The following is a 21,371-nucleotide window of genomic DNA, read 5'->3' as shown; positions in this document are numbered from 1 at the left end:
TCTTCTTTATCCATTCATCTGTTGATGGACATTTAGGTTGCTACCATGTCTTCGCTTTTTTAAATAGTGTTGCCATAAACGTGACATGTTTTGTTTTGTTTTTTTGCTGTGTTGGGTCTTCGTCGCTGCAGGTGGGCTTTCTCTAGTTGTGGCGAGCGGGGGCTACTTGGGCTTTTCATTGAGGAGGCTTCTCAATAAAGAAGGCTTCTGCTCCCCCTGAATCAGTAAGACAGGCCAAGTGGGTTCCTGGTGTTCCCTCCTCATCCTCCGTGGAAGCCCGGCCACCATTTCCTTGTCCTGGGCCCACCTCACTCTGGCTGACTTACTTGCTTCTTCCCCTGGGCCAAGGGCTTAGCACTGTCTGCACAGTGTTTCTGTTGCCCCACACCCTAAAGTGTGCAGCCCTGGGCTTCATGACATGGCCCTTCATATCTCTCTCATCTTTCTCCCTTGGGCGGTGACTCCAACTTCTTGACAGTCTTCTTCAACCCTGAGAAAACCATTTCAGAGTCTACATTTCTCCTCTTTTCTGCTTCCTGGTTTCCTGGTCTCTCTCTCTGGGACCTGAAATAAACCTGGATCAACTTGAACTCCCGTCTCCCTGACTCCTAACTTGCACTCCATGCTTGCGCTCCTAACTTGCAGCATGGTACGATCCACATGCTGTAATGTCTGGGAATGAACTTCCCTGATGACTTAAAGTCACTTTGAAATCTATCCAAAATAATACATTTGATTGACAGAACAAGAATGGAGAGATAATGACATAGGATAATGGAAAACAAAGCTTTTTGGTATCCACGTGGTGGGTTCATATGAGTTCATTGTATACATCTTTAAACTTTTCTGCATGTATGAAACTTTTTATAATAATATGTTAGGGAAATATGTGATATTTATTAAAATATTCCACTAATCTGGAAATCATAAAGTACAAAGAGAAAAAACACACACAGCACCACCAACTAAAGATAATAACGTTTTAGCAAATACACTTTCAGCTTATGTATAAATATAGAAGTATGGACAAATGGATAATTATTTGGAAAAGAATATAATAACATCAAAATGTATTCTGTAATAGGGAATTCCCTGGTAGTTCAGTGGTTAGGACTCCATGCTTCCACTGCAGGGGGCACGGGTTCGATCCCTGGTTGGGGAACTAAGATCCTGCAAGCCGCGCAGTACAGCCAAACAAACAAACAATCAACGTATTTTGTAATATATAATCTTTACTTATGTTGTCATGGGGCCCTTTGTTTTCAAAGTATAGCTGTACTCAAACTGCAATCACTGAAGAGCTTATCACCATGTGAAGGTTCCATAAACCCTCAGCACCACGAGGGCCAGGAGGGTGTGCTCTGTGATTACTGTTAAATTCTTCACTCCTTGAATATCATGGCTGGACATGCAAGCAATGAATTAGCATTTGCTGAATAAATGAAAGAATGACCCTATGCTTTATAAAGATGTGGGTGTTGGTGTTAATCTTTTTATTTATATGGAAGTCTCCTGAATCTCTTTAAGTCATTTTTTTTGGTTCATGATTTTTGTTTCACATGATTTCAGGTAGTTTTGATCTTGAAATGTTCTCCTCTTACCTTCAAAGAGAAACATTAACTAAGATATATACTAGGTATAATGATGGAACATCATTTCCTTGGTTTTGTATGATTTTCTTCAAAATTCTGAGAGCCATGTCCTCAAAATTTGTAGATTATTTTTTCCTGAACAGCTTTTCCTCTGTCTCTTCCTCCCCACCCCACTGCCCCCATCTCTATTTAGAAACATCTCATTCATCCCTGAAACAGTACCACATTCTTCTGAAGGGCAGCTGGTCTCATGTCCCCCTACACATGCTACCAGAATATTTTCTGATGCATTGCTGTCATTGTGCTCCTCTTGGATCAAAGCCCCTGCACTGTGTTCTGCAGGATCCATCTACTCCAGGCTCCAGTGTGGCTCTCAGCCCAAGCTCTAAGTACAACCACGAAATTCAATCAAGTAGAGAATTCCAGACTGGGTCTAAGTAAATCAAAATTTTGCTGAAAAATTAGAACTTGGGTAAAACTGGTACAATTCTTCCTCATAGTCGATTTTTATAAAATACCTTGAGAATCAGGATGTTACATTAGTATTCAGAAATACTCACAGAGGTGAAGGTCAATGCCCCTGCAATGCCAGGCACTATTTTTCTTGGTCCTCTGATCTCAGTGCCAAAAACACTAAACAGTCCACTTACTTTTTCAAATGCAGGGAGGTAACGGTTTGTCGTTCTTTCTCGGATCAGCGTCATCTTGACAACCTTTTGATCAGGTGGGTTCACTGGCAAAAGCATGATCATCTCACCCAAATCTGTCACACCTTCTGAATACATATCAATCCTGAAAAACAAAATGACCAAAGTGTCAAATGTCTCCTGCCTTAGATTTTATAGTTTAAGAATGGATAAGAGTGGGACATCAGGAGGTGATAAAAGGAGGTGATACACCTCCACTGGGTGCATTTTTCTATGTCAGTCATTCAGTTATGAGTTTTACTAATTTTAACATTTCATTCTAGAACAAAGCCATTAAGGTAGACATATGTCTAATATTTTGGTTATACACAAATCAAATATAGGGACAAAGCACACCGGTGACCCATCCAGAGTCAGAGGCAAGAGAGAAATGGGTGAATCACTACAGGTAACCACTGAGACCACACATAGGGTTTGCCATGTCTGTTGTGGTGTGTTCTGTGCACAGTGTGTTGCATTAGTACCACCTCAGTCATGTCCAGAGAGAGTCCTGGCACCACGGTCCCAGTCACATCCCTCTCCCTGTCCCATCCTGTTACACCACCAGGACCATTTAGATGCCCAATATCAGTAGTTCCTCCAAATATTTCCCACAGAACATGACTCCACAACCGTCTCCACATACGGTTGCCTGGCTCTGGCCTTGTTTGCATTTCTCAAGACTCCACCCAAAATATATTGTCAGGGGACTTCCCTGGCGGTTCAGTGGTAAAGAATCCGCCTCACAATGCAGAGGGCGCGGTTTGATCTGTGGTCAGGGAACTAAGATCCCACATGTGGAGGGGAACTAAGCCCTAGCACCACAACTAGAGAGCCTGCATACCACAAACTACAGAGCGCACCACTCTGGAACCTGTGCGCCACAACTAGAGAGAGAAAACCTGCACGTCACAACGTAAGATCCTGTGTGGCACAACTAAGACCTGATGCAGCCAAAAAATAAAATAAAATAAATAAATAAGTAATAAGTAAATCTTTAAAAAAAAACCAAAATATATTGTGAAATAGTGCAATTTTTCACACAGTTTCAACAATGTATATTCCGGGTGATTTTTTGTTTTTGTTCCAAACAGGGCTTCCTATAGGAGTTTTTTAAAGTAAAACTTTATTGAAATATATTCATATGGTATCATTTTCATCCTTTAAATTGTACTATCATCCTGAAACCATCACCACATTCTAATTCCAGAACATTATTTTTATCATTTTATCCAAAAGGAAATCCAGTACCCTTGACAGTCACTCTCCAATTCCTCCACATTACAGCCCCAGGTAACCACTCAACTACTTTCTATTTCTATGGATTTGAACATCTGGACATTTCATACATTTGGAATCATACAGTATGTGGCCTTTTGTGTCCAGTGTTTTTCATTTAGTACTTTTCAAAGTTCATTCATGTTGTCACATGTATTGGTACTTTACTCTTGTTCATGGCTAAAAATATTCCATTGTATGGATGTACCATCCCTTGTTCATCAATTCGTCAGTTGTTGGACATTTTGTTTGCTTCCACTTTTTGAATATTATGAACAACATTGCTGTGCACTTTTGTGTACAAGTTTTAGCGTGGATGTATTTTTGACTCTCCTGGGTATATACTTAGAAGTGGAATTGCTGAGTCATATGGTAACTATATGTTTAACTTTCTGAGTAACTGTTCACAGTTCATTACATGATTTTAGTATCAGTCATGTGGCCCCATCACAACAGAGAACAAATTTCCCTCAAATATGCTTGTATTGAATAAATCTGGCTGCTTCAGACTTACAGTAAAATGTTGCAGATAATCCTGGCATCTAGAGGACCAGCCTTTGTTTACTCTGTCAAGTGGCCAGTCCATATAAAGGACTGATAAATTAGGTTCCTGGTCATCATTCTAAAATTTCTGAAACTTAAGAATCAATTCCTTTAGATCCTTCCCTTTCCAGTCTTTATCCTCTAGACACTCAAACACTTTGTCCCTTGTCTCTAGCTGTTGGTGGGTGTCCAGCCTGAGCTCCTGAGGTCATGGTTCCAGCATCCTCCTGGCTTTATAGTTCACCTGTGTTTGGAAACCTCTGTCACTGTACTATATCCATGGACCACATCCTCTTTCATAAGCTCTTGATGCCACTCCAAGTTCCACTCTTCCCTCATCCTCATAGGTCTCTGCTGTACTCAGTTATACCCACTAAGGTCTATACGGCTGTCGGTCATGATCCGTGTGAGCACATCCTGATCACTCAGGGAAGGACCTAGATCGTTCCTATTAATCATTGATGAAAGAACAGAAAAAGTACCGTACAGGGCTCTCTCTTTCATGTCTTTCCCATAGAGGTCGTATTTGGTGGCAATGTAGCTGAGAATGGCTCTGGTCTGCACCAGCTTCATCCCATCAATTTCAACCATGGGCACTTGCTGGAACATCAAACTCCCTTCTTTTGAAAGAAGAAAAGAAATAGAGTGAAGTATTTGATGAATTACACCCTTCTAGGATGAAAAGATGTTGAAATAACCGCAGATATAAAATGAAACACTAAAATGATCTGGAACGCTTAAGCAGGATGGCATTTGGTTTTAGCTTGCTATAGTCCTTCTTTTTCCTATCAATCTGCCTTTTACTTTTGAACTTATTATTTCATTTCTCTTTTTATTTCCCATTCAGATACATGGGAGGTCCCTTTTAATTCTGTGTCAATTTGTCTTCACGGATATTTTAGAAAGAAGTTGGAAGAAGCTGCAGTAGGTTGCCATTTCAAATGGGAAGTTCTCAAGTAAGTCTCACGTCATATAAGGCAGGTTTTGAGAGATTTCTATGTGGAGGACCCTTTCCCTGCTCACCAATTCCGCAATACTGCTAGGATGTTACCTTGTCAAACTTGCCAGAGAAAAGAATGCAAGGCAACTGCTGGGCCTGTTTCTCCCCTCTTCTTTCTAATGCATTTGTTTTCCTTGGGTGGGAGGGCTGTGTGGCATCCTGGACTGATACAGTCACTCGCGGTGCAGAAAGGCAGGGAGTGCACAGAGAGGGCATTCACAGGGCACCGCCCGGGCCGGCTCCTTTAGCAAGTACTCAGAGTTCCAGCCCTTCCTAGTCCTGAGTGAGCTGCAAGACCTGCTCAAGAAGCCCCACCCCTTACCTTTAACCATGCTTCTCCCTCTCCACTGACCCCACTCCCACCATGCACACACATGGCATTGCTGCGGTTCAAACCTCAACTTATGACTTGTACTCGATCCTCCCATCAGAGGAATTTAGTTTCTTGGTCTTACCATTTCTTAACTTATCCAAGTCTCCTGGAGTTTTTATAAATATCTCTTCAAACTGGAAAGCAGAAATAGTGACTTTTATGATTTCATTCCACAGCATTACTGAGCATGCATTCCACAGCATTTTTGTTATTTCATTCCACAGCTTGGCCTCTGTCTGGTGCAGACTATGGAGACTGTAGGATTTCTGAGTTTGGCAGGATGATCACACAGAAGACGGTGATCATGGCCACCTGGAAATCTGGATTAGAGCCACCAAGATAAAAGCAGGGGTTGCAGCACGTAACTGCTTATTTTGCAAGTTCAATTCACCTCCACCCTGCCTCCACCTCTGTCAGTGATTAGGTAGTGATTTGGGAGGGGGATATCACTGGCGGGAAGGGACTGGGAAGTTCTTCTAGTTATGGAGTTTTAATATCTCTGGAAAGACTTTCTCTCCCTGTGAGATCAGGACAGGGTATTGGGTGTCCCCCAGTACGCAGTACCCATGGGGCCACTGACCTCCAAGATGCTGCCACCAGGGGCCTCTGCTGTATATTACCTCCCTCCATTCAACTTTATATTTTGAAAAGGGGTCTTGATGGTGAAAAGTTTGGGAACTGGGGGTTTCTAACTTGCTAAACAGTTTATTGTGGCTCTACATGATCCCATAGGGTCAGACTATACAGAGAGTGAGGTGTGTGGGCAACAATTTATAAAGCACCCAGTTCTAGATAACATAGGGGGTGGTGGGTGGTCAGTGTGGGAGGGTGGCCGAGGTAGGATGGGACTTGCTAGTGTGATGTTGCTTGTGAGACCGACGGAGATGGGGTTGTGAGGATCTGCCTCTGGGCCCAGAGAACCCAGAAGTCCCGACCAAGAGCCTCTGGTAAGCCTTGTCTCACACCCTCCTCAGTCAGGCTGGGCTGGACAAGAGGAGGCCTGGGATCCTCTCAAAATCCCCCCCTACTTCAGCCTCCTGTGCTGAACTCATCCTGCCTGGGGGCTCTGAACACATCCTTGAACCCCAAAGCTGGACCACAACGAAAACTGTGGTTGCTGATTTATAGAAATTAAACAACCTAAACTGGCACTGTTTGCATTTTTATGTACTTGTTTCTTCATGAACTTGATAACGGACAAGGCTAACGTCCTGTGCATTCGTGAAGCAATCGACAAAGTGTAATCCCGAGGCTTAGGTAAACATGCTGTTGGGAGGCGAAGAGCACACTGGAGGTTCCCTTTGCAGGACAACACCTCATCTGAAACCCTCCTTTACCGCTTGCTCTCCCCTGAGGGACCAGATCTCTGGAGTCTGTCCATGACTCCCTCCCCCAGGAAACCGGCACAGAGTTGCTGTGTCCTTCTGACCTGAGTTAAGATGTGCTTTTCTCAGGGATACCTCTAGAGGGAAGCACTCAACAGAGTCCCACATGTGCTCCAGGGAATATGTCATTTTAACACTGTAAAATGCTTGGGTGTCCTCCTAGATGCTCCCACCCCTCCTTTAATCCCCCACTTCCTTGTCTGCATCCTCACTAGAGTGTAAGCTGCCTGAGGGCAAGGACTGTGTCTGTCTCATTCATTTCTGTATCCCCAGAACTTAGTACAGAGCCTGGTACTAAAGGTGCCCTCCCCCCAAATCATTGCTGAGTGAATGTATTAAATCTTTAACAGATGGTTTGTTACAGCCGGCTCATTCCCATATTTGTGATTATATCAACTTTAACTACATTTATTTTCTAATATTATATACATTCATCCTTTTATTGTGGAAATTTCTAGCATGTACAAAAATAAAAGTACAGTGGTTCTCATATCCTTCCTACATCTTTAATAATTATCAACTCAAGCCAATCTTGTGTCATCTATATGCCCATCCACCCTCCCCTTCTTGTAAAAATGGAAGATCCTAGATAGCATATCATTTCATCCTTATATACTTGATGCATATTTCTAAAATGTAAGAACTATTTTGAACATAAACACAATAATAAACCTAAAATCACACCTAATATGTTAACAATAGTTCTTTAATAACTAATGCTCAATCAACCATCAAGTTTCCACTTGTTGTATGTGTCACAAATAATATTTACAGTTTGTTGAAATGAAATCCAAATAAGGTTCACGCAATTGGATTAGTTGATGTTTTTTTGTTTCCTTTAAAATTGAAAAAAAAATTGTTTTCCTGCTCTTCCATGGGCAGGATTATTTACGTATTCATTTGGTCAAATCAGTCCATTTCTTTTTTAATGTGCAGCTATTTTTATGTAATGAAAAATCATCCCCAGCTCCTCAAGTGTGGAAGTCTCCTAGCTTATACAAGAAAAGCACTTTGATAGTCAATTTAGATCCAAGTTAGGAGGACCTGTCTCCACTCCAGCTGCAGCCAGGAGCCACCGGATGGCCACCATCCTGCCTCATGCGTTGACATAGTGAAGCTTGGGCTTTCCTGCCATGATAGCAGTCCCTCAGTTACCGTGAAGCTGGATGAATCAGACCACAGAAGCAAACTGCACTTTATAACGTATGTTCGAACAGAAGGGGTAGTGTCTGCCTTCATGGCGGCATTGGAGGGGTCCCACATGGTTCTTCCTTGGACCAAATTCTCACCTATCAGTGGGCATGATTTTGAAATTGCACCAAACCAAGTCTCAGATTGCATCTGTCCTCACTCTGAGGACATAAACAGAGAAACTTTGTTCTTACACAGCTGTCACCTTAGGCCTGTGAGGGGCTTTGAAACCAGAAAACTTCACTTACAGAGAGGAGCAGGGAGCAGTGTCAGTCTTTGGCTGCCATTATGCACTTGTTCAAAAACATTAACTGGGGCTGAATCCTGCCTTGACTGTCCCCAAACCCTTCTAAATTCTCTCCACAGAAGAGGAAGCTCATTCTTTTTTTTCTATTGGAATTCTATATTTTTTCACTGCTGGGTGACTTTTATTTTACCATCTAGAGAAAGAGATGTTAGTACATTACCTTTATAGTATACGGAAAGGAACTAACATATGTTTCGTGTCTACCACAGAGTGGGCATTTCTCATTTTTATCCTCATTTCATCTTCATAAAAATTAGTTGAGGTAAATTCTGTTATTATTCTAAGTTTACAGTTGAGGATTTTGATGTCTCTAGAGGTTAAGCGACTAGCCGAAAACAAGTGGGGAACCTATTCAAATGCACTTTTATTTGACACCTATGTCTTGGAACGTCTCCATACCAGTGTTTGCCAACTATGGGTTGTGGCCCATTGTGGACTGTGAAATCAACACAACGGGTTCTAATTACCATCTTTCAGTTGCAATATAATAATAAATACCAAGATGTATCATACATAGTAAGGCTAAGTACTTTTTGCTAAAACTTTCCTTTTAGTTACAGTTATGTTGTGTGTGAGTGAGCGTCTGTAACAGAGAAGACCAAGCCTGGCCCAGGCTAGAAATGCAAACCCATGGGTCAAAATATCTGTGTTAACAAAAATTGGGCAAGCTGGAAACTGTTAGGTGAGCCAACATAGGTTGTGAAAGAATTCACAGAAATATTAGCAAGGAGAGAAAAGAGAGTTTTTATTTACTTTCCAAGGGAGGAAAGGGGCCAGGCACATAGAGTGGCATCGGCACCGAAGGGTGGGAGTTTGAGTCTTTTATTGGGCTTCAAAGGGCAAGGTGCAGGAAAAGGGGGCGGGTTTATGTCTATTCTGGTCCAGCAGTACCCAGGCTGGCTGTGTCTCTACAGGATGTGGATTTTCAGAGAACAGACTTGCAGTCTTCAGTAATTTTCCAGTTCTCGGGTGTCTGAAAGAGATTTATAGTGGCCCTTGATAGGCACTACTCTATTGTGAACAATGTTAGATGGGTTTATAGAACCAAAACCCAAAACCAGGGACTTCCCTGGCTGTCCAGTGGTTAAGACTTCACCTTCCAATGCAGGGGGTGCAGGTTCGATCCCTGTTCGGGGAGCTAAGATCCCACATGCCTGCCGGCCAAAAACCCAAAACATAAAACAGAAGCAATATTGTAACAAATTCAATAAAGGCTTTAAAAATGGTCCACATAAAAAAATATATTAAAAAATAAAACAAAACAAAATCTTGACTGAGGAAAAGCAAGCAGACGTAATTTTTTTTTTTTTTTGCGGTACGCGGGCCTCTCACTGTTGTGGCCTCTCCTGTTGCGGAGCACAGGCTCTGGACGCGCAGGCCCAGCGACCATGGCTCACAGGCCCAGCCGCTCCGCGGCATGTGGGATTTTCCCGGACCGGGGCACGAACCCGTGTCCCCTGCCTTGGCAGGCGGACTCTCAACCACTGCGCCACCAGGGAAGCCCCAGACGTAATATTTTAATCCAAGCTCCTCTCATTATTTTGAAATATTGTTTCCTTAACTGTAACCCAGACCCCTAAGCTTCGTCTGCAACGTTAAGGGCTGGTGCTGGGACTCTCTACTAATTTTACCTTAAAATCAAATTAAACTGTAGAAGCAACATACTTCATAAAACTGGTACTTCTTTAACTTTTTGATTATTCAGATATTATCAAATATATATATATGGCTTGTACACATACTTAATAAAAATAAAGATTAAATATATACATCAATTTCAGCTTTTTTTTTTTTCCCATTTGGGAAAAAATACCGCTGAAAAATTCAATTTCCTCTCTCACTGAGTTGCCAACAGGGATAGAATGGGCTTTCTTGCCTCTGCTAACCTCTAGTGGTGTCAGCAACTGTGGTTAAAAAGAACAGAAAAAGCAGGTGGAAATGGAAGGGGAAAAAAAAGACACGCTCCTTGTGGAATGCATGGAAATCCCAAACACGTTTTAGTTAGAAATGCAATTTAGACCACTGACACGAAAACTCATTGATTGGTGGTGGTTAAATACCGTTTCCTCTCAAACAAAAGGTTGCCATAGTTGCAAAAATAACAGCCATGTCATTACCACATTTTACCTGGGAAGCAACTAGAGTAAAGAATCTCAGCCTAAATTTGCAACCCAGGAACTGCCTAAATCAGAGCTGAATTCAGGGCAGACCAGTAACAGATGTTATGTGGAGGCAGCCCAGGTTTGTATCGTTAAGTGCAGTTCACATCCCGTTCTCTGGAGTTGTTACTGGAGAAGGGTATGGACCCATGTACAACAGTTATGAAGAGGTAATCAAGGCCGCCAGGGAGGTGGAGCGGAGATGCATTTTGTTCCAGGCACTATCTATATGGCGTTGCAAGGACCAATACCCTCATTCTACAGGGAAGGAGACAGAGGCTCAGAAAGATAAAACTGGCTTCGTCGCCAATCTGGCAGAGCCAGACGCCAGGTCTTTCTGATGCCAGTTTCACCATATGCCTCTCACCCTCGGTGGAAGAAAGGAAGCAAGCCATGAACTGGGGTTTGAAACATGTACCAAAGCCACCACCACTGGGAGCACGTGAGGGTCTCAAATATAAGGCAGCAGAGATAGAGCCGGGAGGTGGACTGGGCAGCCCAGGACTTTGACTCCTGAGTAGATAAAATATAGGACACAGGCAACACTTCGGACATACTTGTACCAAAGAACGATTTGTTGCTTATCTGAAATGCAAATTTAACTGGCATCTTGGACTTTTATTGGCTAAATCTACAACCCTACTCCTGGATACCTTTTGTGTCTGGTTAGTTTGAGTCGGAGGCAGGGTTTTGGAATTGTCCTTAATAAGCAAATGCTTGATGATTCCTATGGTATAGACAGCAAACAGGGGATGAAAGAAGACAGAACATTCTCACACCTGGTGAGGGTCACATTCTACATGGGGAGCCGAGACTGTGTTTGTTTGGAAAGATGAGTAAGAATACAGGCCGTGTCTAAAACGTCAGTGGGCACATAGATACATGAGATCTCGTTAGGATGCAGATTCTGATTCAGCAGGTCTGGGGCCAGGCCTGAGACTCTGCCTTTCAGCTCCTAGGGGCCCCCCACGCCGCTGGTCTGGGGCCGCGCTTGAGGGATAAGCGTGTACCATGTGAGTAGTTCAGACCCGAGTGCTCTCCAGATGGAGCCGTCCATGCCACGATGGGTGGGAGACACTGGGGCCCGCGGCGGAAATCTCAAGAACCGAGGTTTCAGACACAGCGTTCTGCCTTGATTACAGTCAGGCTGTTGGTCTTAATCTTTCGCTTTGGGCAAAAGACACACAAGGCACTGTTCAGCCAGAATTGTTGACCTCGGGGTGTTATCTCTTTTCTATCAGCGATTTCTGCAGTGTTCTGACACGTGGGACAGAACATTTATTTTCCGGCAGATACCTGTGTTAAAGGATGCAGACATCTCATTTCATCTTTCTGTCACTAGAGTAAAGCACCCCCTTCCCCACAATCCCACTTTTCAATGTTTAATTCTTTTTGAATTACAGGGAGCAGGCCTGAACTGTGGGCCCAGACCTAGAGAGACTCCTACGGGGCAAACCCCAACTGCAGGAGGGCCTGGCAGGCATTTGGGAGCAGACAGGCTTCCCTGCCCTGGACCAGCCGCCGTGCTGCCACCAGACGTGTCTCTGTTGTGGATTTCTAGCCCTCCTAGCTCATACTGGCCGACTTGGAGGCAGCTGTCATCTTCAGGGTCATCAGCACAAATCTCTACACCCCGTTGCAGGTTTGGAAGGAGAGAAAAACTGAGATTTACGGAGGAGGGTCTGCTATGCGCCAAGCATCGAGCCTAAATCCACCATTGGGTTCACAAACTCGCCTGATTTTTAATTTTTGTTAAATTCATTTCACGTGTGTGAATAAACATCTGTCTTTAGAGTTTATAGACAAACCGAACACTGCAAGGGTATCTTTTTGCTCTTCTTGATGTAGGTTCCCTGATTAAACAGAAGATGATTTTGGAAATTGTTCAGGTAGGGGGTAATCCTTCACACGAAAAAGGCTTTGTAATTCCATTCCCCAGGAGAGACTAGGGCTGCCCCTCCCTTTTGGCGGATCATAGAGAGAGGTCTGAGGATGGGCAACGCAGCAGGAAAGCGGCAGCACTGTCTTGTAATAAGGAAGAACAAACCTGACTCCATATTAGATCTGGTCCTTCTCCTGTGCTTAGTCATGCTGGCTCTGCACCTTTTGGAAAAGACGGTTGCCTGTGGGCTGAAATACACAGAGTAGCCCGTTCTCAAGACTCTGACCTTTGAAAGTATGGCACTTTTCCATTCATACAGAGATAAAAAGTTACAGAACAGAGAACAATATTTGTCTTGTTGGAGATGTACAAGAACACTGTGACCAGAGCTACATGGGCAGCTGCAAGAACAAAGGCTTCGCATCCCTGCTGGGGATTGACCAGCACCAAGAAGTCTGCAGCCACCAGCCACACCTCTCCCCTTTTGGTATAAAAGAAGTCTGAATTCTAACTCAGGTAAGATGGTTCTTTGGGACACTAGTCCACCATCTTCTCGTCTGCTGGCTTTCTGAATAAAGTCTCTATTCCTTGTCCCAACACCTCATCTCTCAATTTATTGGCCTGTTGTGTAGCGAGCAGTATGAGCTTGGACTCAGTAACAGTAACACCACCACCACTACCAGGGAAGTGAAAGTGAATCACCCACCCCCTCTTCCCACCCTGGGCCACCAGTCTAGAGGACCTGCTTATTAGAATGCCCTCACCAGAGGCTAGGCCAAACAAGGAGGTCCCTGCAGGGCTGGACTCAATGCCATCAGAGGTCATGCTGGGAAACGAGATGGAATGCTCTCTCCCCAACAATTTCTGGATCTTTTTAAAGCCCTGTGTTTTATAATCATTTTTTATTAACTTCGGAAGAAGAAGGCGCCTTGGCCCTGGCAGGAGCAAGCCTGGCTTCTTCCCCTCATTCGGGTCCTGGCTCTGGGAATCTCAGTCCTCAGGCTTCTCAGGGCCTCAATTTCCTCACCTGTGCAAACTCAAATGATCATATGCCTCTTGGAATGTTGTTGAAAGGATTAAATCATAAATAGATATAGAGCACCTGGAAGAGAGCCTGGTCCATAGAATATGCCTGGTAAATGTTACTTTTTTCTCATGACCTTTGTCTAAAGCAATCTCTAATCTCAATGTGATGTAGTTACAGCACGAGGGACCCTTGATCCCTGATATATCCATACCTATTTCCTGATACCTGAAATTCCTTTTTGAAGGGAGAAAGCTTTCACTACAGTTAAATACGAGGCATAAAGGACAAACTGTAGAGAGAGGTTACATAAATCTGAGAACTAATTGTGAAGGGGAAGAGGGCTGTGGTTAGAGAATCCAGAAAGAACAGGATCCCAGATACTGGTGATGGTTGCACTACAGTGGAAATGTGTTTTGTGCCACTGAAATGTACACTTAAAGATGGTTAAAACAGTAAATTTTAAGTCATGCATATTTTACCACAATACAACACACATAAGAGACATATATACAAACCAGAGATATCTGTTATTTTACAAGAAGAAAATAATTTCCAGGAGGACCAGAATGCTCCTGACACACCAACACACCCTTAACCCTGGAGAAAAATCTACAAGGGAAGCTGTGATGGACTTAGAGAATGAACTTATGGTTACGGGGTGGGGCAGGGGAGGGTGGAGGGAAGGGATAATTAGGGAGTTCGGGATTGACATGTACATACTGCTATTAAAAACGGATAACCAGCAAGGACCTACTGTAGGAACTCTGCTCAATGCTATGTGGCAGCCCGGATGGGAGGGGAGTTATGGGGAGAACGGTTACATGTATATTTATGGCTGAGTCGCTTTGCAGGTGCACAGCATTGTTAATTGGCTATACTCCAATATAAAATTTTAAAAGTTAAAAAAAAAAGAGAGAAGCTGTGATGAACACAGAAGCAATGCTAGGAAAGCGGGGTGATGTTGAAAGCTGACTTGACTCATGCAACAATTAACTCAGGAGCCACCATCAGTGCCCCCAGGGCAACTTCCCAACCTTTCACAAACTGGCAGAGAGAAGAAATGGCAATACTTGTAAGCCCTAGGGGCAAGCTACCAGACTACTCCAGCTGCAACCCATCCAGGACACACAGGTGGGAAAGATCTGCCTTAGGCGGCCCAGAATATTCATGTTCAAGTACTAGAAAAGTCTGCAAATTCCTGCCCTTTGGGAGAACTGCCAGTTGAATTACAGCTTACTTTTGCATTAAATCCTATTTTCTTGAGATCATACCTCAAAGTCCTTAACTGATTTAGGGTCTTCTGAGATTTCCCCAGCAGGAACAGCGATCAACCTGAACAGGGAAAATCTGGGGGTGAAGGTAGTGTTCTAAAGCTTGAGTGAGATGCTGCTGGCACAACTATCTAAATTTACTAAACATTATTGAACACTTTATAATATATCAATTATCCCTCAGTGATGCTGCTTCAAACATAGCAACGTGGCATTTGTATAAAGAAAACCAAAAAGCATTGAGTTGTAAAGGTAAGATTTGTCCCCTTTATTATTGTTTGTTTTACTTCAGTAAAAAGTTTTATCCAAAAAACAATGCACCAAGTTCCAATAGGGTAATAATCTGAAAGAAAAAAGTCCACCCTTGCAAGATTTGGGGAGGATCCAATAGATATTGGATGGGAATGGGCTTGGGGCAAAAAAAACGAAATACACTAATCATAGCATTATAATGGCTGCTGAAGGCTATGAATAGAAACACCAGGTCCAAGTTTGCTGGGAAAGATCTACTGTAAGCAGCTTTTGGCAAGAAAGAGCTCTTTGCAGGAAAGAGTTCTCTGCAGGAGGCCCCTTTTGTCTTGACACTAACCTTACACTAGGCACCCTCATGTTCTACTCATCTCCTGCCCTTGCACACCTTTCAAATTTTTGATCACACAATACCTTGCCTAACCTGTTGGTTCTTTCTGTAGATTAAGGAAGTAGAAATGAAGAAAGAGTAATTAACAGATGACCAGATCTCTTCTCTAGCTTCCCTTTCAGTAGTCTTGCGAACAAACTGTGTGAACAAGAAAACATCTAAAAAAAAATCTTGAGAAGTCGACAAGGCTGCACACAAGCCTGCACACAGTGGGGGATGGCGACAACTCCGACCCCCCATCTCAATGATTAACTGAGATTACTTCCCTTTTAACCTTTAAAAACTTTCATGGCCAAGCAGAATACTTGGAGGTGGTTTGGGGGGGACGTTGAGTCTACCATCTCCCCAGGTTGCTGGCATTCTGATTTTTTTTTAAACATATTTATTTATCTAGGCTGCGCCGGGTCTCAGTTGTGGCATGAGGGGTCTTTCAGTTGCAGCACGCGGGCTTCTTAGTTGCAGCACGTGAACTCCTAGTTGTGGCATGCATGTGGGATCCAGATCCCTGACCAGGGATGGAACCCGGGCCCCCTGCATTGGGAGCGCAGAGTCTTACCCACTGGACCACCAGGGAAGTCCCTGGCATTCTGATTAAAGCAACTTTCCTTTCTACCAACATCTGCCTCTCTCAGGTAATGATTTTTGCGTGGCGAGCAGCGGACTTGATTCAGTAACACTATTTCTTACCTATCTTCAGTCTCCCAAACTGAACACTAGGTCACTGACAAATATATAGGGAAGACCATGGGTCCCAACTTCGGGATCCAAGTTCTGGTTGAGCCACTCGTTAGCTTGTGATCTTAGACAAATGTGGCTCCTCCCTCCAGTTTGTCCCATCCCTAAAACCAGGATGCAATCCATGCTGGCCGCACACCACAGTGGGAGCTTAGCCTGTGGGGTAAGAGGCCTGCTGAGCCTCGCCTTCCTTCTCTGTAAACTGGGGAGCTGTGGACCTGTGGGGTTCTGTCTGCCCAGCACCTCTCCTTTTTCTCCAGGTAACACCAGCTCCACTCCTCTGAGGAAGCTCTCTTGCCCCCTCCACCTGGTTCCGCTGTGGTGGTAGCAGCGCCCCAGGACCACCCTGGTCAAGGGTAAGCCAACCACAGAACAAGGAAGAGACTCAGGCCAACACGCAATGACATGTGGGCAGTCCTGGTGGTCTGAAGTCCCTGAATTCACACTTGCTCTTTCAAACATATGTGCAAATAAACCCCTTCCTTCTTTAAAAGCAGTAACCACAGCTCGCAAACCACCCTCCACTCCCCCACCCCAAAAATAAAAAACGGAAACCAAAAGCCAACCCCTCTCTCCCAGTTTTTCTTCGGGCTGGTGACCAAGTGGGAGCGACCATCTCGGACTTGTTCTTAACTTTCCTCTCCCTGGCCCTGTGCCGAGAAGCTCATACAGCAAACACGTGATTCCATGTCCAGGGTAGAGTTCAAAGGGATGATTAAATATCAACATCAAGTTAGGAGGGGCCATTATGGGGCCCCTGCCTAGGTTTTAATTCTTTGTATGCTGAGGCCCAAACAAACAAACAAAAATAGGCTTTAACTGAAATAGGGGAGATTCATAGTCACCTAGAAGAAAAATTCTCATTTGTCAGAGTTCCAAACTCCCGAAATGGGAGAGCAAGGCTGGTACCAGGAGCACCATCCCAGCATCTCCTGGAAGAGAGGACCAGGACTCACAAGGCCCCGCCCCCCATCTCAGTGGGCAGTTTGAGCTGACAGCCTTCACTTGCCCTTCTCTTTCCGTCCAAAGCTGCCTCCCCGGTGTCGGAAGAGGAAAAGTGGGACCTTGAATGTTGCTGGGGGCCATTGGGATCTCTGAGGCTCACTTCCTTGGGCACCCAGAGTTACTAGCTTGTGTAGCAGGTCCTGGGCCCAAAGAGAACCCTATAGGGAAGGACGAAGCGATTAGGACTCTTATAGTAAAGACAGCAAGTTGCACTTAATGGGATTATCGGGCAATGAAAACTGCTGGGGCTTTAGGGAGCTGTGCCTTTGTCAGTGCCTTTGGGGTGCGTGCCAGGCTGGGGTCAGACCTAGGGCTTGTGTTCAAAACCCATGAAGCAGAACAAGGCAAATCTGGCTTAGAGCTTTGGGAACTCAACCACGAGGTGCTCGGCTTCTCAAGGGAGGCGCTGGGGCAAGGAGTGAGGGAGGATCCAGGAAGTGGTTGTTTTTGAAAATAATCCAAGGAGGAAAGGATTTTATCTGTCACTGTAAAAGCTTCCAAACTGTTTGAACTGTTTATCAAGACCATGCGATGATACTGAAAAGAAACTGGTTTATAGTGTTGAATCATCTCCAAACAATTTTTTTGTTTTCCCACTTAATTTCTATCAGGTCAGACTCTTGGCTTTGGTGAAAGTCAGAGGAAAAAGTCATCCCACACAGAGTGGGCCGGGTTTCCTCTGAGACACCATCCCTCTCTCTCCACCATCTTTTGGCCATGGCTGTGCAGGTGGGGGATGAGATGGGGCTGTTTGCTAAATGCAATCCCCAGGCTGGGCTTTGACTGACTGGAGCTCAGGCCTTACTGGGCAAGAGGTGCTGACTGGCCAGGGTTGTCATAACTGATGATCAGTCCATCCGTCCTCTGAATGGGGAGGAGGAATTGATGGGACAGGGTATAGCATAAGGAAGGTCACGTCCCACGGTGGTCCTGAAGAAGCAGCATGAAGTCTGGTGGGTCATTAAGTCATTTCACAAGTAAGGCCATGAACCTGGATATATGCTCAGAAACTGATCCAGTGCGTAGCCTGGGCAGGACGTACCAGCAGCAGCTTAGAGTGGTAAAGTTGTGTACCCCAAGCCATTGGCAGGGGCTCTGCTCCAGACCAGAGACCCCCCAGGAGGAGCCACAGCTGGGCCTGGAACATCACCCTGAATAGCTCTCCATCCCTCGCCAAACAGAGCCCTGACGGGGGCCAAGTTCCAAATTTCACGGCTTTAGAACATAATAGTTACCCTTAAAGAATGTATATCAAGACTAGGGAATCTTTGGGTCAATTTGTGTAAATATTCTTCAGTTATATCTAATCTCAGTGTTACTTGGAATTGTTCGACCAAAGCAAAACCTAGCCTCAGGTGTCTCTGTTAAGTGGAATAAGGTTGTCTTAACTGTCCAAGTTTTTTTCAGGGTTGCAAAATGATGTTTCCCAGACGCTCTCTGTCTCCCATGCTTCCTCTTCAGACTTACTGGTGTCAGCCATTATCTTACTCCTGATTTGTCATTTGCCACTTTTTTTCTACCCCAAATACTCAGCATCAATGTGGTTGTCGGAGAGATCCTGCCGCCTGAAATCTCTCCTCACTCTTCCCTCTATGGTCCTGGTCTTGATGCAGACAGCAAGAACAGTGTCCTCTGTAGGCCACTGCCGGAAATATATCAGCCTCCTCTACACAGAACAGTGATTTCATAATCACTGTAACCATCAACCACAGTTGACGAGCTTAAAAAAATTTTCACACATCAGAATATTTTTCTTTAATAAATTTATTTATTTATTTATTTTTATTGGGCTGCATTGGGTCTTTGTTGCTGCGCGCAGGCTTCCTCTAGTTGCGCTGAGCAGGGTCTACTCTTGGTTGCGGTGCACGGGCTTCTCACTGCAGTGGCTCCTCTTGTTGCAGAGCCCGGGATCTAGGCTCACGGGCTCTAGAGCGCAGGCTCAGGAGTTGTGGCGCATCGGCTTAGCTGCTCTGCGGCATGTGGGATCTTCCCGGGCCAGGGATCGAACCCGTGTCCCCTGTGTTGGCAGGCGGATTCTTAACCACTGTGCCACCAGGGAAGCCCCAAAATGGTTTTATATTGCATTTAATTGGCATTTGCTGCAGATGGCAATATGGTTTTGTTCTTTTCAGACACTTTACTCCTAGAACCTACACTTTACTCCTAGAATCTACAGTTGCTTGGTGACATAAGCCGATGCTGCAATTGGTTTATTAATTTGCCATTATAAGCCTGCTGCCTTTAGAACTGCAAAATGTTCCTGACAACTGCAACATAGTGGCTATCTGGGCGGCAGCTTCTTCTGACTCCCAGGCTGCAGGAACTTCTTAATTGTAGGGATGTTGCTGATTCTTGTTTTAAATGCCTGAAATGTGAAACAGTAAAATCAGGGTCTCAAGAGCAGTCACAACCTTTAAGAAAAACCAAAACTTTGTCATGAGAGGGAGAAGCTGAGATTGTCAGCTTGTGAGGCCCAGAGTGTTGATTCCAAGTTAATCCTCAATACACATTTCCTGCGTATTCCTGAGAAGGGTAATACAATTGCTGGCCTGCTTAGCATTAGTGAAATTTTCTTACTGAAGAATCATTGAGGGACTTCCCTGGTGGTGCAGTGGTTAAGAATCTGCCTGCCAAGGCAGGGGACACTAGTTTGATCCCTGGTCTGGGAAGATCCCACATGCTGCGGAGCAACTAAGCCTGTGTGCCACATCTACTGAGCCTGTGCTCTAGAGCCCACGAGCTGCAACTACTGAGCCCGCGTGCTGCAACTACTGAAGCCCGTGCACCTAGAGCTTGTGCTCTGCAACAGGAGAAGCCCCTGCCAGGAGAAGCCCGTGTACTGCAACAAAGAGTAGCCCCTGTTCACCACAACTAGAGAAATCCCGTGCTCAGCAACGAAGCTCCAATGCAGCCAAAATAAATAAATACATTTAAAAAAGAAAAATTGACACCAGTAGGTAATGCATATTAATAACTCTAGAAATTCATATTTCTTGAAGTGTCAATTCCTGTTCTAGGAATTTATTATAAGGGAATAAGTATGGGTATGAAATAACTATAAGAATGTTACCACAATGAAAAACTAGAAATAACCTATGTTTCTAGGAAAATATAACTGATTATATAAATTATGTTACCTCCCTGCAAGAAATATAAGTCAGCAACTTAAAATGATATTATATATATATAAAAGGAAGGAGGAAGATCCCTGTATTGACAGAGAATGCAATGCATTGCATCGTTTAGTTAAAAAAAAAAAAAGCCCAGGGCAGAACATAATATACACTATTTTCTGTCTTGTATGAGAAAGTGGGAGGAGGGGAGATAGGTATATATTTATATTTTCTTATATCTGCATAAATAGGAACCCTGGAAGGGAACACAGGAAACCAATAAAAAAGATTATGGGGGTGGGAAGGTGGGAGGCAGTGGTGAGAATGAGATTCCATAATTAATGCCCTTTTTATATTAGTTCTGATTTTTCAAAAAGATGCGACTCTATTGCTTAATGAAAATAAAAGAAAATAAAATGATATTGCAGAAGAATATTGACATGTAAATAAACACATACATGTGTTGACATGTAAAAAAATGTTAAAAGCAGGCCACAGAACAATATTTAGTTTTATGCCATTTGGGAGGAAAATGTAAAATAAGACGTCAGGAAGTCTAAGGCAGAAACATTTGGCTGGTAGGATTATTGTTCTTTTTTTTCTTTCTTTTCTCCTTTTGGTTTATATGAATGCCTTATGTATTTCTTTTTTAATAATTAAAAAATGCTATTCTTAAACGACAAAACCTATGGTCACCTATTAGAGAAAATGTTTGTAAGGAATTGGAATAGAAGCCAGGTAAAGTCTGGCAGTGGCAGGAATCATAGAGAGAGGTCTGAGGATGGGCAACACATCAGGAAAGAGGCAGTGCTGTCTTGTAATAAGGAGGAACAAATCTGACTCCATATTAGATCTGGTCCTTTTCCTGTGCTTAGTCATGCTGGCTTGGCACCTTTTGTAAAAGAATGTTGCCTGTGGCCTGAAATATACAGCATAGCCTATTTTCAGGGCTCTAACCTTTAAGAGTGCATTCATATAGAGATAAAGAGTTGCAGAACAGAGAATAACATTTGTCTTGTTGAAGGTTTACAGGAACATTGTGACCTGACCTACTGGACAGCTGCAAGAACAAAGGATTCCTACACCAGAAAGTTTGCAGCAACTGACCATGCCCCTCCCTCACCTTCCCTTTAAAAGTGCTTTGCTGAAACCCTTTGAGGAGTTCAGGGTTTGGGTGCACAAGC

General features: G+C 43.9%; 1 protein-coding gene across 2 annotated transcripts in view; it reads right to left on the bottom strand.

The window, feature by feature from the left end:
* Positions 1-2,272: 2,272 nt before the first annotated feature.
* Positions 2,273-21,371, bottom strand: part of GSTA4 (glutathione S-transferase alpha 4) — a 47,642-nt gene continuing 28,543 nt past the window's right edge. The window contains exon 8 of one of the 2 annotated variants that reach the window (XM_073810619.1): positions 2,273-2,384. The gene's annotated coding sequence lies outside the window, so the exon portion shown is untranslated. Of the gene's footprint in view, positions 2,385-18,843; positions 19,440-21,371 lie in introns of those variants that run through there. The other variant, XM_019949836.3, reaches the window with a different exon arrangement.

Source organism: Tursiops truncatus, chromosome 10, assembly GCF_011762595.2.
Source record: "Tursiops truncatus isolate mTurTru1 chromosome 10, mTurTru1.mat.Y, whole genome shotgun sequence".
Lineage (NCBI taxonomy): Eukaryota > Metazoa > Chordata > Mammalia > Artiodactyla > Delphinidae > Tursiops > Tursiops truncatus.
Note: the sequence above shows the minus strand (reverse complement) of the source record. Positions and strands in the feature narration are given on the sequence as shown.